Genomic DNA, 16,763 nt, shown 5'->3' with positions numbered 1-16,763 from the left:
GTATTGAATGTCATAGCAACAGAGGTAAATAGCAATTTTGAACTAGCAGATGAGTAGGACATAAAAGCAAAAATACTAAAAAGAAGTAGACAGTACACACTGCTTGAACTTTTAACAAAGCTGTAAACATCATACCAATATATCTCTAAATTAATAGCAGAAAACAATAGTCAGACATGATTTTAAACTTTCGGATGCAAGTACAGTGGGTATAGAAAAGAATCACCCCCCCCCCCTTAAAATAATCAAAATTTTTGACTTTGCAGCCTGAAATTAAGACAGACAGTTTTTGTTTTAGCCAGCTGTATTTACTCAGTGTAGCTTATAACATCCAAGTGAAAGATATAACACAAACATGACAGAAAAAAAAAAAATCAAAATTCAAAAACAGAATCACCAAATTGGTAAAGGATCACCCCCTCCTACAAAATTACTTGTAAACTCAATCATGTGTAGCTAATCACCACCTCGATGGCACACAAAGCCATTTGACTTTCAACTGTGATCATTTTGATTAGCTCAGCATGAAAAGAGCTTTCCAGGAGCATTTCAGTCCCTTGTAGCGCAACTGAAGAAAACAATCAGCTATGGGTGGCAAGGCACTGTCAAAAGATCTCAAGGATAAAGTTGTGTCAAGTCAGGAAATGGATACAAAAAAAAAATTCCTAAGGCTTTAATCAATGCCTAGAAGCACAGTGAAGTCTATTATGTAGTGGAAGATATTTGGCAGACATGGGAGTAAGTCACAACAAGTCTCAAGTCTTAACCTTCAAGTCTCAAGCAAGTCCCAAGTTACTGTGGCGAAAAGCAAGCAAGTCAAGTCCCTGCTAGAAGTCAAGCAAGTCAAGTCATTTATTTTGGTCAGGTCACAAATCAAGTCAAAATACTGATCTACCCCAATTTTCACTTTTAAATAGTTCAAAGTCAGTGGTCATGAAAGGTCTTGTTTTATTTTCAACATTAACAAAACTGCTCAGTGCTTTTTTCTTGGCATATTAAAGAAACACTTTGAATGCCCAAACAGCTAAAAATCCTTCGTCCGGCCATATTTCAACACCACAGTCACTAAAAACATGTTGTTAAGTATTTCCATTGTTAAACAGCCAGTGTCCTAACAATCAGAACACACTGAGGTGTTTTAAGTGACTGTGGTGTAAGAAACATAACAGGCACATTACCTTTGCTTTAACACATCTTGAGAAAATGCAAATATTTAATAACTTAAAAAAGTAAAGTCATTTCGAGTCATACGTTTCAAATCAAAGTCAAGTCTCAAGTCATGAATACCAAGTCAAAGTCATCTTGAGTCTTATTAATTTTAGTCAAGCAAGTCTCAAGTCCTCAAACTGGTGACTTAAGTCTGACTTAAGTCAAGTCATGTGACTCAAGTCCCCCCTCTGTTTGGTAGAGCTGCACACTTCTGGCAAAAATTAGAATCACAATTTTTTTGCTTAAATGAAGATCACGATTCGCAAAATCGTTTTTATTGTAAAGATACACACACGTGTGTAATATATATATATATATACACACACATATACATATATACATATACACACACACACACGTATACATACATATATATACATATACATCTCTATAAATACATATGCACACATACACAAATACATACATACATACATACATATATATATATATACACATATACATATATACACACATACACACACAGTGCCTTGCGAAAGTATTCGGCCCCCTTGAACTTTGCGACCTTTTGCCACATTTCAGGCTTCAAACAAAGATATAAAACTGTAATTTTTTTGTGAAGAATCAACAAGTGGGACACAATCATGAAGTGGAACAAAATTTATTGGATATTTCAAACTTTGTTAACAAAAAAAAAAAAACTGAAAAATTGGGCGTGCAAAATTATTCAGCCCCTTTACTTTCAGTGCAGCAAACTCTCTCCAGAAGTTCAGTGAGGATCTCTGAATGATCCAATGTTGACCTAAATGACTAATGATGATAAATAGAATCCACCTGTGTGTAAACAAGTCTCTGTATGAATGCACCTGCACTGTGATAGTCTCAGAGGTCTGTTTAAAGCACAGAGAGCATCATGAAGAACAAGGAACACACCAGTCAGGTCCGAGATACTGCTGTGGAGAATTTTAAAGCCGGATTTGGATACAAAAAGATTTCCCAAGCTTTAAACATCCCAAGGAGCCCTGTGCAAGCGATAATATTCTAATGGAAGGAGTATCAGACCACTGCAAATCTACGAAGACCTGGCCGTCCCTCTAAATTTCAGCTCATACAAGGAGAAGACTGATCAGGGATGCAGCCAAGAGGTCATGATCACTCTGGATGAACTGCAGAGATCTACAGCTGAGGTGGGAGACTCGGTCCATAGAACAATCAGTCATACTGCACAAATCTGGCCTTTATGGAAGAGTGGCAAGAAGAAAGCCATTTCTTAAAGATATCCATAAAAAGTGTTGTTTAAAGTTTGCCACAAGCCACCTGGGAGACACAAGAAACATGTGGAAGAAGGTGCTCTGGTCAGAAACGAAAATCGAACTTTTTGGCCACAATGCAAAACGTTGTTTGGCGTAAAAGCAACACAGCTCATCACCCTGAACTCACACTATCCCCACTGTCAAACATGGTGGTGGCAGCATCATGGTTTGGGCCTGCTTTTCTTCAGCAGGGACAGGGAAGACGGTTAAAATTAATGGAAAGATGGATGGCGCCAAATGCAGGACCATTCTGGAAGAAAAACTGATGGAGTCTGCAAAAGACCCGAGACTGGGACGGAGATTTGTCTTCCAACAAGACAATGATCCAAAACATAAAGCAAAATCTACAATGGAATGGTTCACAAATACATATCCAGGTGTTAGAATGGCCAAGTCAAAGTCCAGACCTGAATCCAAATCGATAATCTGTGGAAATAACTGAAAACTGCTGTTCACAAACGCTCTCCATCCAACCTCACTAAGCTCGAGCTGTTTTGCAAGGAGGAATGGGCAAAAATTTTAGTCTCTCGATGTGCAAAACTGAGACATACCCCAAGCGACTTACAGCTGTAATCGCAGCAAAAGGTGGCGCTACAAAGTATTAACTTAAGGGGGCTGAATAATTTTGCACGCCCAATTTTTAAGTTTATTTGTTAAAAAAGTTTGAAATATCCAATCAATTTCGTTCTACTTCATGATTGTGTCCCACTTGTTGATTCTCCACAAAAAATTACAGCTTTATATCTTTATGTTTGAAGCCTAAAATGTGGCAAAAGGTCGCAAAGTTCAAGGGGGCCGAATACTTTCACAAAGCACTATATATACATACATACATATATATATATATATATACACACACACACGTCCTTCTCAAAAAATTAGCATATTGTGATAAAGTTCATTATTTTCTGTAATGTACTGATAAACATTAGACTTTCATATATTTTAGATTCATTACACACAACTCAAGTAGTGCAAGCCTTTTATTGTTTTAATATTGATGATTTTGGCATACAGCTCATGAAAACCCCAAATTCCTAGCTCAAAAAATTAGCATATCATGAAAAGGTTCTCTAAACGAGCTATTAACCTAATCATCTGAATCAACTAATTAACTCTAAACACCTGCAAAAGATTCCTGAGGCTTTTAAAACCTCCCAGCCTGGTTCATTACTCAAAACCGCAATCATGGGTAAGACTGCCGACCTGACTGCTGTCCAGAAGGCCATCATTGACACCCTCAAGCAAGAGGGTAAGACACAGAAAGAACTTTCTGAACGAATAGGCTGTTCCCAGAGTGCTGTATCAAGGCACCTCAGTGGGAAGTCTGTGGGAAGGAAAAAGTGTGGCAGGAAACGCTGCACAACGAGAAGAGGTGACCGGACCCTGAGGAAGATTGTGGAGAAGGACCGATTCCAGACCTTGGGGGACCTGCGGAAGCAGTGGACTGAGTCTGGAGTAGAAACATCTAAAGCCGTGTACAGGCGTGTGCAGGAAATGGGCTACAGGTGCCGAATTCCCCAGGTCAAGCCACTTTTGAACCAGAAACAGCGGCAGAAGCGCCTGACCTGGGCTACAGAGAAGCAGCGCTGGACTGTTGCTCAGTGGTCCAAAGTACTTTTTTCGGATGAAAGCAAATTTTGCATGTCATTCGGAAATCAAGGTGCCAGAGTCTGGAGGAAGACCGGGGAGAGGGAAATGCCAAAATGCCTGAAGTCCATTGTCAAGTACTCACAGTCAGTGATGGTCTGGGGTGCCATGTCAGCTGCTGGTGTTGGTCCACTGTGTTTTATCAAGGGCAGGGTCAATGCAGCTAGCTATCAGGAGATTTTGGAGCACTTCATGCTTCCATCTGCAGAAAAGCTTTATGGAGATGAAGATTTCATTTTTCAGCACGACCTGGCACCTGCTCAGTGCCAAAACCACTGGTAAATGGTTTACTGACCATGGTATTACTGTGCTCAATTGGCCTGCCAACTCTCCTGACCTGAACCCCATAGAGAATCTGTGGGATGTTGTGAAGAGAAAGTTGAGAGACGCAAGACCCAACACTCTGAATGAGCTCAAGGCCGTTATCGAGCATGAAGTGCTCCAAAATCTCCTGATAGTTAGCTGCATTAACCCTGCCCTTGATAAAACACAGTGGACCAACACCAGCAGCTGACATGGCACCCCAGACCATCACTGACTGTGGGTACTTGAAACTGGCATTTTGGCATTTCCCTCTCCCCAGTCTTCCTCCAGACTCTGGCACCTTGATTTCCGAATGACATGCAAAATTTGCTTTCATCCGAAAAAAGTACTTTGGACCACTGAGCAACAGTCCAGTGCTGCTTCTCTGTAGCCCAGGTCAGACGCTTCTGCCGCTGTTTCTGGTTCAAAAGTGGCTTGACCTGGGGAATGCGGCACCTGTAGCCCATTTCCTGCACACGCCTGTACACGGTGGCTCTAGAGGTTTCTACTCCAGGCTCAGTCCACTGCTTCCGCAGGTTCCCCAAGGTCTGGAATCGGTCCTTCTCCACAATCTTCCTCAGGGTCCGGTCACCTCTTCTCGTTGTGCAGCGTTTTCTGCAACACTTTTTTCTTCCCACAGACTTCCCACTGAGGTGCCTTGATACAGCACTCTGGGAACAGCCTATTCTTTCAGAAATGTGTTTCTGTGTCTTACCCTCTTGCTTGAGGGTGTCAATGATGGCCTTCTGGACAGCAGTCAGGTCGGCAGTCTTACCCATGATTGCGGTTTTGAGTAATGAACCAGGCTGGGAGTTTTTAAAAGCCTCAGGAATCTTTTGTTTAGAGTTAACTAGTTGATTCAGATGATTAGGATAATAGCTCGTTTAGAGAACCTTTTCATGATATGCTAATTTTTTGAGATAGGAATTTTGGTTTTTCATGAGCTGTATGCCAAAATCATCAATATTAAAACAATAAAAAGGCTTGCACTACTTCAGTTGTGTGTAATGAATCTAAAATATATGAAAGTCTAATGTTTATCAGTACATTACACAAAATAATGAACTTTATCACAATATGCTAATTTTTTGAGAGGGACCTGTGTGTGTGTGTGTATATATATATATATATATATATATATATATATATATATATATATATATATATATATATATATATATAGGTTGGATAGATGGGGACCACCATGCTTTAGCTTGATCCAAGATAGCAGCCTTATAATAAGCTCCAATGTCTGACACCTAAACCTGCAAATCTGGTGGGCATGCAGAGTAACTTGCGGTGGATTCGGGGACGGTTGCCCTTCCAAATACAAGTGTGGAATATGGCTTGAAGCTTTGTGATATGTGAAGAAAGGATAGGCACAGGTAGCGATCTGAATAGATAAAGTACGTGCGCCAGCATAAACATTTTAGTGAGTGCCATTCGTCCTGCCCAGGATGCTACGGTTTTCTGGAGACCTTGCGAGATTTGTGAAAGTTTGAAAAACAGAGCCTGCAGGTTCATATGTAGAAGGAGAGGTTAGTTGAATGCAAGGTAATTAAGAGAGGAGTTAAGAGCCCACGAGAAAGGGCTATTGGCCCGAGATCTGTTCTTTGATTGTTTGCGATAAGGAAAGACCCAGCATTGCAGATTTGCTATAATTGATCTTGTATAGGGATATGCGGCTAAACTTATCTAAGATGTTTTGAAGTGCTGGGAGTGATGGGAGGGGGTCAGTGACAGAAATGATCACGTCATCAGCGTATAGTCCTATTTTGTGAGCAACTGTACCTATCTGAATAACGGCAATTGAGGGGGTAGTACGGACAGTGTGGGCTAGTGGTTCCATTACCAAGGCAAATATTAGGGGTGAGAGAGGGCATCCCTGTCTAGTGCCATTAGTAATATTAAAGGGATCGGAAGCAATTCCATTAGTCCATACTCTAGCACAGGGTTGGGTGTATAGACTAAGAATGGCTTTAAGTATATTCCCTTGGAAGCCAAATTTGAGTAGTGCCTCAGTTACTATTGCCAGTGGACTCGGTCGAACGCCTTTTCTGCATCCAGGGAGAGGAGCAGAGAAGGTGTCCTGTGGTGCTCTGCCCATTGTACTAAATCAATATACCTCCTGGTACCATCTGACGTTTCCAGTGACAAAGCCCACCTGGTCTTTATGCACTAAAAGAGGGATTATTGGCGAGATTCTAGTCACAATTAATTTGGCAAATATTTTAGTGTCCGTGTTAAGGAGTGATATGGGACGGAAGTTAGCGGGGGAGTCAGGGGTCTTGCCCAGTTTAGGAATAGTTATTAAGGCTTCCAAGGATTATTTTGGGATGGTTCCAGTATCCGCAGTGCAGTTAAATGCATTGCATAGGAAAGGGGCAATTTGGGTGGAGTATGTTTTATAAAATTCATTACTATACCCATCAGGGCCAGGCGCTTTGTGGAGGGGGAGGGAGGCAATTGCTGATTGAACTTCCTTTAAAGTGAAAGGGCATGACAGTTGGTCCAAGTACTCTGGTGGGACTAAGGGTAGTTGTAGTTCCTGTAAAAATTGTTGAATTTCAGCAGGATTGGGGGTGGTCATTGGGTCTGAGGTCGTCAGATTGTAGAGTTTGGAGTAAAAGGCTGCAAATTGATTCGCAATGTCTTTAGGGTTGGTTAGTTTTTTTGCCTGCAATGTTGAGAATATAAGGGATTTTAGATTTAATTTGCCGATGCTTGTATTGTATAGCTAATAGGGAGCCTGGTTTGTCAGCCTGAGCATACCATGTTCTTTTTTAGTCGTTTAAGATAAAAGTCGAAGTCATGGCGAAGTGTCTTCAGCATGTGTGTAGTATGTTGAGATTGACTAGCTCCAGGGAAGTAATCCGATTTAGAAGTTGTGTGATCTTAGCGTTTCTTTTTTTTTCTCGTGAGCTCCCATCTCTATTAAGGTTCCCCTCAAAAAGGCCTTGTGAGCGTTCCACAGAGTATGTGGGTCGCCCACAGAGCCCTTATTGTCTTCAAAAAAGGTACCAATCTCAGAAGCAATCTGTTCTTTGTATGGGGATCAAGCAATCTCCAAATTTTGTTTGTATGTATGTTAAGGGTATTGCAGAGTTTCATAGTGATCGGTGCATGATCCGACCATGTTATAAGGCCAATTTTGGTGTCTGAAGTTGATTGTAGGGTGGTCAGATCAGTTAAGAACAGATCGATTCTGGAGTAGGATCTTTGGGTATTCGAGTAAAAGGTATAATCTTTTTCTTAGTCATGGTGACACCGCCATGGATCGTATAAATTTTCTCTATTTTTAAAGGAGGAGAGTGGTGAGGACTTCCTTCTGGAGGTGTTGGTGGTGTCCAGAGAACTGTCTATGATGTTAAAGTCCCTACAGATGATTAGGTGAGTTTTTCTAAGGGGCTGTAGTTTATGCATAAGTTCTCTGTAAAAGCGACTCTGGCGAGTTTGAGGAGAGTATACGTTTGCCAGTGTTACGCGTCGGTCATTAATAGTGGCAGAAACTATCAGATAGTGCCCGTCCGGGTCGGTTACAATGTGGTATAAGGTGAAGGTCAGGGAGGCTTTAAACGGCTATCATAACTCCCGCCTTTTTTGTGAGACCGTTGGCAAAGAAGTATTGGGAAAATTGTTTGTGGGAACACTTTGGGGGATTTTTACCCGAAAAGTGTGTCTCTTGTACGCATAAAATATCTGTTTGTAGAGCTAATGCTTCTTTACATAACATATTCCTTTTAAGGGTGGATTTAGGCCGTTAGCGTTGAGTGAAGTTATCGTGTAGGTCATTTTATGTATGTGAAAAAGGTAACGGTGTGTATGATAGTTTCAATGCCCAGAACACTCACAGTATTGTAGCTGATGCCAGCCGTATATGCGTTCAACTGCTAACAAATAGAACCAAGAGAAGTTATAACAGACTATGACAAAAAATGTTATTGTATACAGATCACTAGGTGTGCTTAGCACCCTATATAAACTGGGGGTGACAATAAAGAGAAAAAAGACAACGATGAACCGCCATCGGGACTTTGTTGTTTAACAGAAAGAGGGTCAATCCTGAGTTGATGAAACCACCGGGCCTTTGCTCAGTAGATTAAGATCACGATGGGCGCTGCTTGGGGGGCCGCGGTTCCGAGCGCCTTTGAGATGGTGTGTTGCGTTGAGGGGAGAGTGGAGGAGCATTGATGAGACCCCAGTTGAGAAGGCTCTTTATGCCATCCTTTGGGGAAGTGAACGTTGTGGTGTGGTCTTGAAATGTGACAACCAGCTTGGCTGGGAACCCCCATTTTGTAGGGGATGTTACGATTCCGTAGGACAGAAGTGACCGAGGCAAATTCTTTCCTGCATGGGAACGAAAAGCACTCACGCCAATCTTTATAATTGATGAAGTACATGGATTGCTGTTGTGATTATCCCCTAGGGGTGAAGACTGGAAATTTGTGTAATATTGGATATTACGTCAACAGCGCATATCCTGTAGCCGGATGGTATGGGAAAAATGCTGTATGAAATGGTATGTGGGTTAGTGATACCGGGTATGTTGATATTGGGGTTGCTACTGCAAACAGCCCTGGGGGTGTACGTATAGTACTAGGTAGTGTAATGAATGTTACCTACAGCGCATACCTGAATATTGGGGGTGTGTGATATCACCTATATACTATTCCCATGTGCTTAATAAACCACAAAAAATAAATTGTGCATATACTGTGCTAAATTTGACTTTGCAGTCATAGACAAAAAAAGTGCACACACTAATCCGTGTGCTTGATTAACCAAATAAAATTATATAAAATGCATAGGTTGTGCTTATTTTGGTTTTACAAACAAAATGATGTATACACTTGTAGATAAATATCATATAACAGTGATAACCTAAAAGTTCATTAAAAAGTCCAATAATCAAAAGAAAAGTGCTTAGTGCATAAAGATGGTGTCCATATACTCAAAAATAAATAGTAATTCCAAGTGACTGTTCTAACTTCAGTGTTGGTGTTTTTCAAATCAACAGTGCAATAGCGGTGTCACCCTCCGTGCTCCTGTATACATGGGGTGGGCAGTGCAAACTTACCAGATGTTGTTGACCCCCAATGTCTTACGGCAAGTGGGTCAAATGAGCTTGTATGGTGAGTGTCCAGCAGGGTCCCAGCCGTCCGTGCTCGGGTGGTCCTGGATCCTATTGGTTGGTGTATTGAGACAAAAGTATCGCACTCCTCATGGTGTAGTATAAATATCCGTATTTATTTTTTAAAAGAACAAAAAAGTGCAATAGTACTTAAAAATATTAATATAAAACGTTGGTGGTACAGTGTTAAAATAACAGTGGAATACTGCAAGGAGCCCGAGTGTTGGAAGCCTTGCGGGACACCGGTGAGGGTTCGCCCGCTCTCTGCACGGAGCTTCTGGGTGTGACTCGGCTTGCATTCCACGTACCACAGTGAAAACGAGGCTACGTGCGGGTTCAACTTGACACGTTTCGTCATCAATGCGTGACAACTTCCGAAGACGTCACGCATTGATGACGAAACGCGTCAAGTTGAACCGCACGTAGCCTCGTTTTCACTGTAGTAAGTGGAACACAAGCCGAGTCACACCCGGAAGCTCCGTGCAGAGAGCGGGTGAACCCTCACCGGCGTCCCACAAGGCTTCCAACACTCGGGCTCCTTGCAGTATTCCACTGTTATTTTAACACTGTACCACCAACGTTTTATATTAATATTTTTAAGCACTATTGCACTTTTTTGTTCTTTTAAAAAAATAAATACAGATTTTTATACTACACCATGAGGAGTGCAATACTTTTGTCTCAATACACCAACCAATAGGATCCCGGAGCACCCGAGCACAGACGGCTGGGACCCGCTGGACACTCACCATACAAGCTCATTTGACCCACTGAAAGAGTGTATCAATGTGCCTTAATAAAATATTGATATCCCCTGATACCAGAGACATACATTTCAGCTAGTGCCCAACTCACAATGGAATATGGTCTCTGGAAATTACATTAACATGTCATTCATTACCATTACAGACATATTAACACATCTCAGCCATACCTTTTGGACACTTAACAATTAGACTTTGCATATAGATTACAGAAGACACCTGAATACATTGATAAGTACTTGCATATTAACACATCAGACAGCTGAGCATACACGGGAAGGCCCTTCCACAAAAGCAACTTCAGACACAAGACGTCGCACATTTACATCAATGTGTTAGGGACGACAAAACCTTTCATGTATGGTCTTATTAGATATATTCTATTGTTAAACTGACCCATGGATTGTACACCAGTTTAAACTGTTTTTTTCCCCTTGAACATGGCCTATAAATGTGTGAGCTGTAAATAAACAAATCAGATGTATTTTCATTAAGCTTGAGTGCTGTATGCCTGTACATCTCCTGGCCAGAGAGGGAAAATTCACTGCACGAGGGAGTAGAACTGAAGGGTCGTAGGTCTGGGACCTAAACGCAAAATCATCTTGCAACTGCCTTTTGACGTGGACGAGTTAACAGTTTGGTGTCAGAAGTGGTATCCACCATATACAGTATCAGGTGAGTAATTCTATTTTTTTTATTATTGCCACCCTATACTGTCAGAGCAGATTAACAGTACCCGGTAAGCGCTACTGTAGCGCCTCCCAGGAATCTGATATTCCTAAAGATAATAGAGGTTCTGATGCCCCGATTAGAACGCAGTACTGTGTGTGATAGTGAATTTTCCCTCTAAACATTGTATATTGCTGTATAGACACTTAAGTGTATTTTTAGTCGCTATATATGATTGCATGCCATTGTATAGATGTATATGTAGACTGTATGTGAGATCAAGCTGAGCTTGAAGGTATAAACTTGCCCACTGAGAATAGTTAAAAGCAAACCATAAATTGGGTGTAGATAAACCTGATTAGAAAGACGTAGGAAAAACACATAAGCTGGAGACCAGGTCTGCCAGTAAAGGCTAAATACTGACATCACCATCCCTAGATAAACCTTCAAACTCAGCTAATCTCACTTTATATTCTGAGCTTAGAATAATGGGCATTTCTCAAGGTATGAAGAATCCCAAGGGAAAAATGAAATTTAAGTTTAGAACTGAAAGTCATGTTCCTAAGTCTGCGGCAAACCACTCTATGGTGAAACTGTCCCCCAAAAATGAATTGGGGGAAACACCAAAAATGTTTGTCCGGAGGTGTTTAGGTTCATTTTATACTGACCCTTGGGTAGAAAATATGTCAATGTGGACTGAGGGAATGAGATGTAGTGATCCATTTCCAAGGGAAGGATCCTTTTCAGAATTTCATGTTGCTATGATAAAGGGGTTATGTTTAAATGAGATAGATGTTTTCTCATGGTACCAGGGAGACCCAAAGTGGGACAAAGCATATATGACAAAATGTGGACAGGCATGGTCATCAGTGCAAACTTTCTGGACTGATCTTAGCAGTGTAAATGAGAAACAGCAGGTCAGAGCCCCCATTGTGTCCCCAGCTCCTGCTCCCCATCCTTATGTGCCATTATACCCTATCTTAACTAAATTAACACCAGAATGAGATGATGAAATATGCTCAGAGGCAATTGTGCCACAAAATTCCGGTTCTACAGAATCTGAAATGCAGGATATCTGAGTGTGTTAATCAACCTATTGTCCAGCCTGAAAAGCCCAGTAGAGCAATGTATCCACACGCAGCAAAAACAAATACCGCCCCCATAGCAGCTGAAGCATTTCCGTTTGTTATAATGGGAAATCAAATGATAATGAAGCCACTACCGTCTACTGTTTAAATAATATTAATAATTCCCCTGACCCCAGGAAAACTCCTGCTGCCACTGTATCATATTTGAAAAGAATGTGTAAAGGCCAACAGTTTACTGTAGAGGATTATAGATTAATTCTGGAAGGGGTTACGGGATATCAGAATTTAGCAGAAGGAGGTTTTGACTTTGGAGAATGTGACACTCTTCGACTACCCAGTACAGATATCACCCCTGTCGATTATCCCTTAAGGACCTCTGACCAGATAGACAAAATGTGGACACAGGTATTGGCACAATTTAAAAAGATGCATGGTGATCGTAAAGATATTGGAATAGCCACAACTTGTAAACAAAAAACTGGAGAAAGTGTGTCAGATTTTACAAAAAGATTCAGGAAGACTTGGGTAGAAGAGGCAGGTTTAGCGACTGCTGATGATATGGGGTTAGTGTATACACAGACATCTGTTGCGAATTTGCTGCCTGAAGTTGCTAGAATTTAAAAATTGATCGTTGATAGGTGGCCAGAATTAACCCCAAACACAAACCATGAAGCAAGCCATAGCAAAGGACTCTGCGGGATGTTTTGAGATCCACAAGCAGACCACCAAGTATTCAGCTCATGGTATACATTATTCCCAGTCCCATCCCCACTATGAAAATCGGGGTAGATACACAGACAAGCGCAGTTTTCAGCAGCACACAGGGCCTAGACATAGTCCACGCGTCTGTTTCAGATGTAGACAACCAGGGCATTTCGTTAGAGATTGCCCCCGCCCGCCCCCAGACCAGGTCCAGCCAATGCCTGCCCAGACCCAGCAAACACAGGTAAAATATCCCATTCAGTGGGGAATGAATACAGCTAACCCACAATGAAGGTGCTCAAACTCCGTCGCAATGTATGATTTAACCTACACTGCAGAAGAAAAGCCCATGGTCAAACTGATTTTAGCAGATGATGGACACCCACCGAGGTATAGGGAAGAGTATTTTTTAATTGATAGTGGAGCAACAGTTTCAGTCATCAAGCAGTGGACAGGTAACGAAACTTATCCTGGCGAACCTTCTGTGGGAATAAATGGAGTATTGACCCCCACTAGACGTAACCCGACCATCCAGGTGTATAATCAGTGGAGGAAAGTATTAACAAACCATTCTTTCACTATATTGTCAACATATCCCTCAAATTTACTGGGAAGAGATTTAATGATAGATTTGGGTATATCTCTCCTGCCCAACGGGGGAGGGGGATTCTCTTATTGACTGTGTACATACTCTTACTTGTGAGCAAGCCATTGTTCCCAGTTCTCTTGAAGAAATTCCGCAAGAGACATGGGCACAAGATTCCTTTGATGTTGGTTATCTCCCCTGCACACCGTACAAGGCAACTGTTAAACCGCATACGCCCATGTACTTGAAACAATATCCCATCCAGAAAGCAAAGGAAGAAGCTCTAGCACCAATGATTGAGGCATTCCTCAAGCAGAATGTGCTAAAGTTTACTACCTCTCCATACAATACACCAGTAAATCCTGTAAAAAAAAATCAGATGGCTCTTATAGATTCACTCAAGATCTCAGAGCAATAAATGACATAATTCTCCCAATCACTCCAGTGATGCCTGACATAACTAAACTCATAAACCAGATCCCAGCCACAACACAATGTTTTAGTGTGGTCGATCTCTCCAATGCCTATTTCAGCATACCGTTGGATGAGGGGACAAAGCCTCTGATGGCATTTGCTTTCAAAGGCCGTCAAATGACCTGGTGCAGATTGCCACAAGGCCTAATTGATGCACCTGCAGTGTACTCCACCGCTCTCCAGCAAGTCCTGGTAAACTGGCATCCGCAGCATGGTTCTGCACTGCTATCTTTTGTGGATGATTTGTTAGTATGTAGTCCGTCTGAACAAGCATGTCATAAGGACACACTGTCATTGTTGTGCTTTCTAGGAACAGAGGGACAAAAGGTCTCTAAGAAAAAGATCCAATTTTATCAAAAGAGTGTTACCTTCCTTGGCATGATTCTCATGCCTGGTTCTCGGTTACTAGCCCCAAACTGCATCCACACAATAATCAGTCTGCCCAGCCCACAGACAAAGTAAGAGTTGATGAGCTTCCTAGGTATGGTAAAGTTTTGCAGGCTATGGATCCCAGACTGCTCTCACTGGGACTCCTTCCTCAGACCTTCCACTGCCGTCGCCGCTCCCCAGAATATTGTTTGGTCTCCTGAAATGATTGATGCTTTTTAAATATTAAAAATCTCTCGTGTCAGCCCCTGCACTAGGCATTCCCCAATACAATGTACCATTTCACTTGTATGCACGTGAAAATTGTAAGACCATAGCTGCAGTATTAGCCCAGGACCATGGAGGACGGTTGAGGCCTGTTGCATATATATCCAAATTACTCCCAGTCACGGTACAGGGAATGCCACCATGTCTCAGGACCCTGGAAACATGTGCAATGGCTGTGGAATTGACAAGCTCAATCACACTGGAACATGATACCACACTATACACTTCGCATTCTGTCCTTCATCTCTTGAAAAATCTGTCCACACAACACATGACTGCCCAAAGGTTGGCAGGATATGATGTTATCCTGACCACCACTCCAGGGCTCCAGGTTCACTACTGTGCGCCAACTACTGCACCAATGTTGTTCTTAAACTCTCTCCTAGGATTCAAGGGGCCACAAGATGAGATATCAGAACAACATGAATGTGCAGAACGTATTCACATAGCTACCAGCCCCCGTCCCACCCTGCAAAGTGTTCCCTTTCCTGATGCAGAGGATGTATTTGTAGATGGCTCCTGCACCCGACCAGATGATCACACATTTCATGCTGGTTATGCAGTGGTACAATTGCCCGATAAAGTCCTTGAAGCCATGCCAGCCGCTGTCTCAGCACAAGCTGCCGAGTTAATCGCACTCACCAGAGCTTGCGAAATCATGGCTAACAAGCGAGTAAACTTGTACACAGACTCTAGATTAGCATTTTCAGTATGTCATGATTTTGGGGTAATATGGCAGCATAGAGGATTCACAACAGCAACAGGTATGCCAGTTGCACATGCACAACTCATTGCAAACCTCCTTGCAGCAATTCAACTACCAGAGGCCATTGCAGTAATTAAGTGCCAGGCGCACACGACTTCAATGTCACTAGTTGCCCAGGGAAACAGGTTAGCAGACAAGCATGCAAAAGCAGCTTCTCGTGTCACACAAAATTAAACTGAAGTTTTACTAAATGACCCACTGGTACCGCTCACGCCTGAAAGCAACATCATGCTGTCCCAACTCCAAACATTTGCAACACCAGAAGACATTAATTACTGGGAGTCCCAAGGGTTTACCAAAGACGCTAATGGTCTGTGGTCAAAGGGAGGAGTGGTAGGAATTCCCAAAATAGCGGCCCCCACTCTTTTTTTCAAATATATTTTTTATTAAGGGTTTGTAATAGGCTTTACAATCCACCAAAAGAGAAACAAAAACAAGACATCATATAATCATATGGTTTAACATTTATCGTAAATTTCTTATTCCCTGATATCTAATACAATTATTTGACAAAACAGGGTTATCTTTCTCCTCTTCACTTTCATCACATCTTCCTCTACTACTTCCCCTTACTATAGTCTACTCCTCTGTTTATCCAGCCTCTACCTACCCTCTCTCTTCCAATTTTATATATTAACCAAAGATAACCCTCCCCCACAACCCCCCAAAAGAAAGAAAAAGGGAAAAAAAAATGTAATAAAATATACAACAAGGGGGGCAGAATCCTCCTCCTCTCTCTTTTACCAAAAACCACATCCCATTAACTCTAGTGGCTCTCAGGTTTTTTGTATCATTTCTGCTCCAGAAGTAACATTCCAAGCAGCCCTTTACCCTCTTCTGAAAGGATAAATATATTCCAAGCTCCCCATGTCTTTATATAATTTTTCCCTTTTATGTTGTGCGGACATTACCAAGTCCTACATTCTATTTATTTCTTCCACTCTCTGAATCCACTCTGCTATTGTTGGTAATGTTTGTTTTTTCCAATTAAGGGGTATACATGCTCTAGCCGCATTTGCTAAATGGCATATCACCGATTTTCTGTATCTTTTCACTGACACGTCATTTAATTGTAAAAAAAAAAAGCTGGATCCTCCGGAATCTCCATCTCTGTAAATTCTTGCATGGTGTCTCACTTTCTTCCAAAATTCTATCAAATAAGGACAATCCCAAAATATGTGTAGTAACGTGCCCTCTTCCTCCAGGCATCGCCAACACCGATCAGAGTTATTAACCAAAATTTTGTGTAGCTTATACGGAGTGTAATACCATCTCGTTAAGAGTTTAAAATTTGTCTCTTGATATTTGGTGCATATCTAAGAATTAAAGACCAAATTGACCATCTGTTTCTGCTCCAAGGAAAAGACTCTAGACATATCCCTCTCCCATCTATCCAGATAGGACAATTGATACTGTTCTTCCGGTATATTTATCATGTTATAGAATTTGGATATCGCATGAGTAAGATTTCCTGTTTCTGTACAATATTTTTCATA

At 41.6% G+C, this 16,763-nt stretch overlaps 1 protein-coding gene across 2 annotated transcripts in view; it reads right to left on the bottom strand.

Moving 5' to 3' along the window:
* STRIP1 (striatin interacting protein 1) overlaps window positions 1-16,763 on the bottom strand; it is a 652,163-nt gene that overhangs the window by 347,022 nt on the left and 288,378 nt on the right. The gene's annotated exons all lie outside the window — the stretch shown is intronic.

This window comes from Pelophylax lessonae (assembly GCF_965119305.1).
Source record: "Pelophylax lessonae genome assembly, chromosome: 2".
In the NCBI taxonomy this organism is placed as follows: Eukaryota; Metazoa; Chordata; class Amphibia; order Anura; family Ranidae; genus Pelophylax; species Pelophylax lessonae.
The sequence above is the reverse complement of the archived record's forward strand: the minus strand, read 5'-3'. Positions and strand labels throughout refer to the sequence as shown.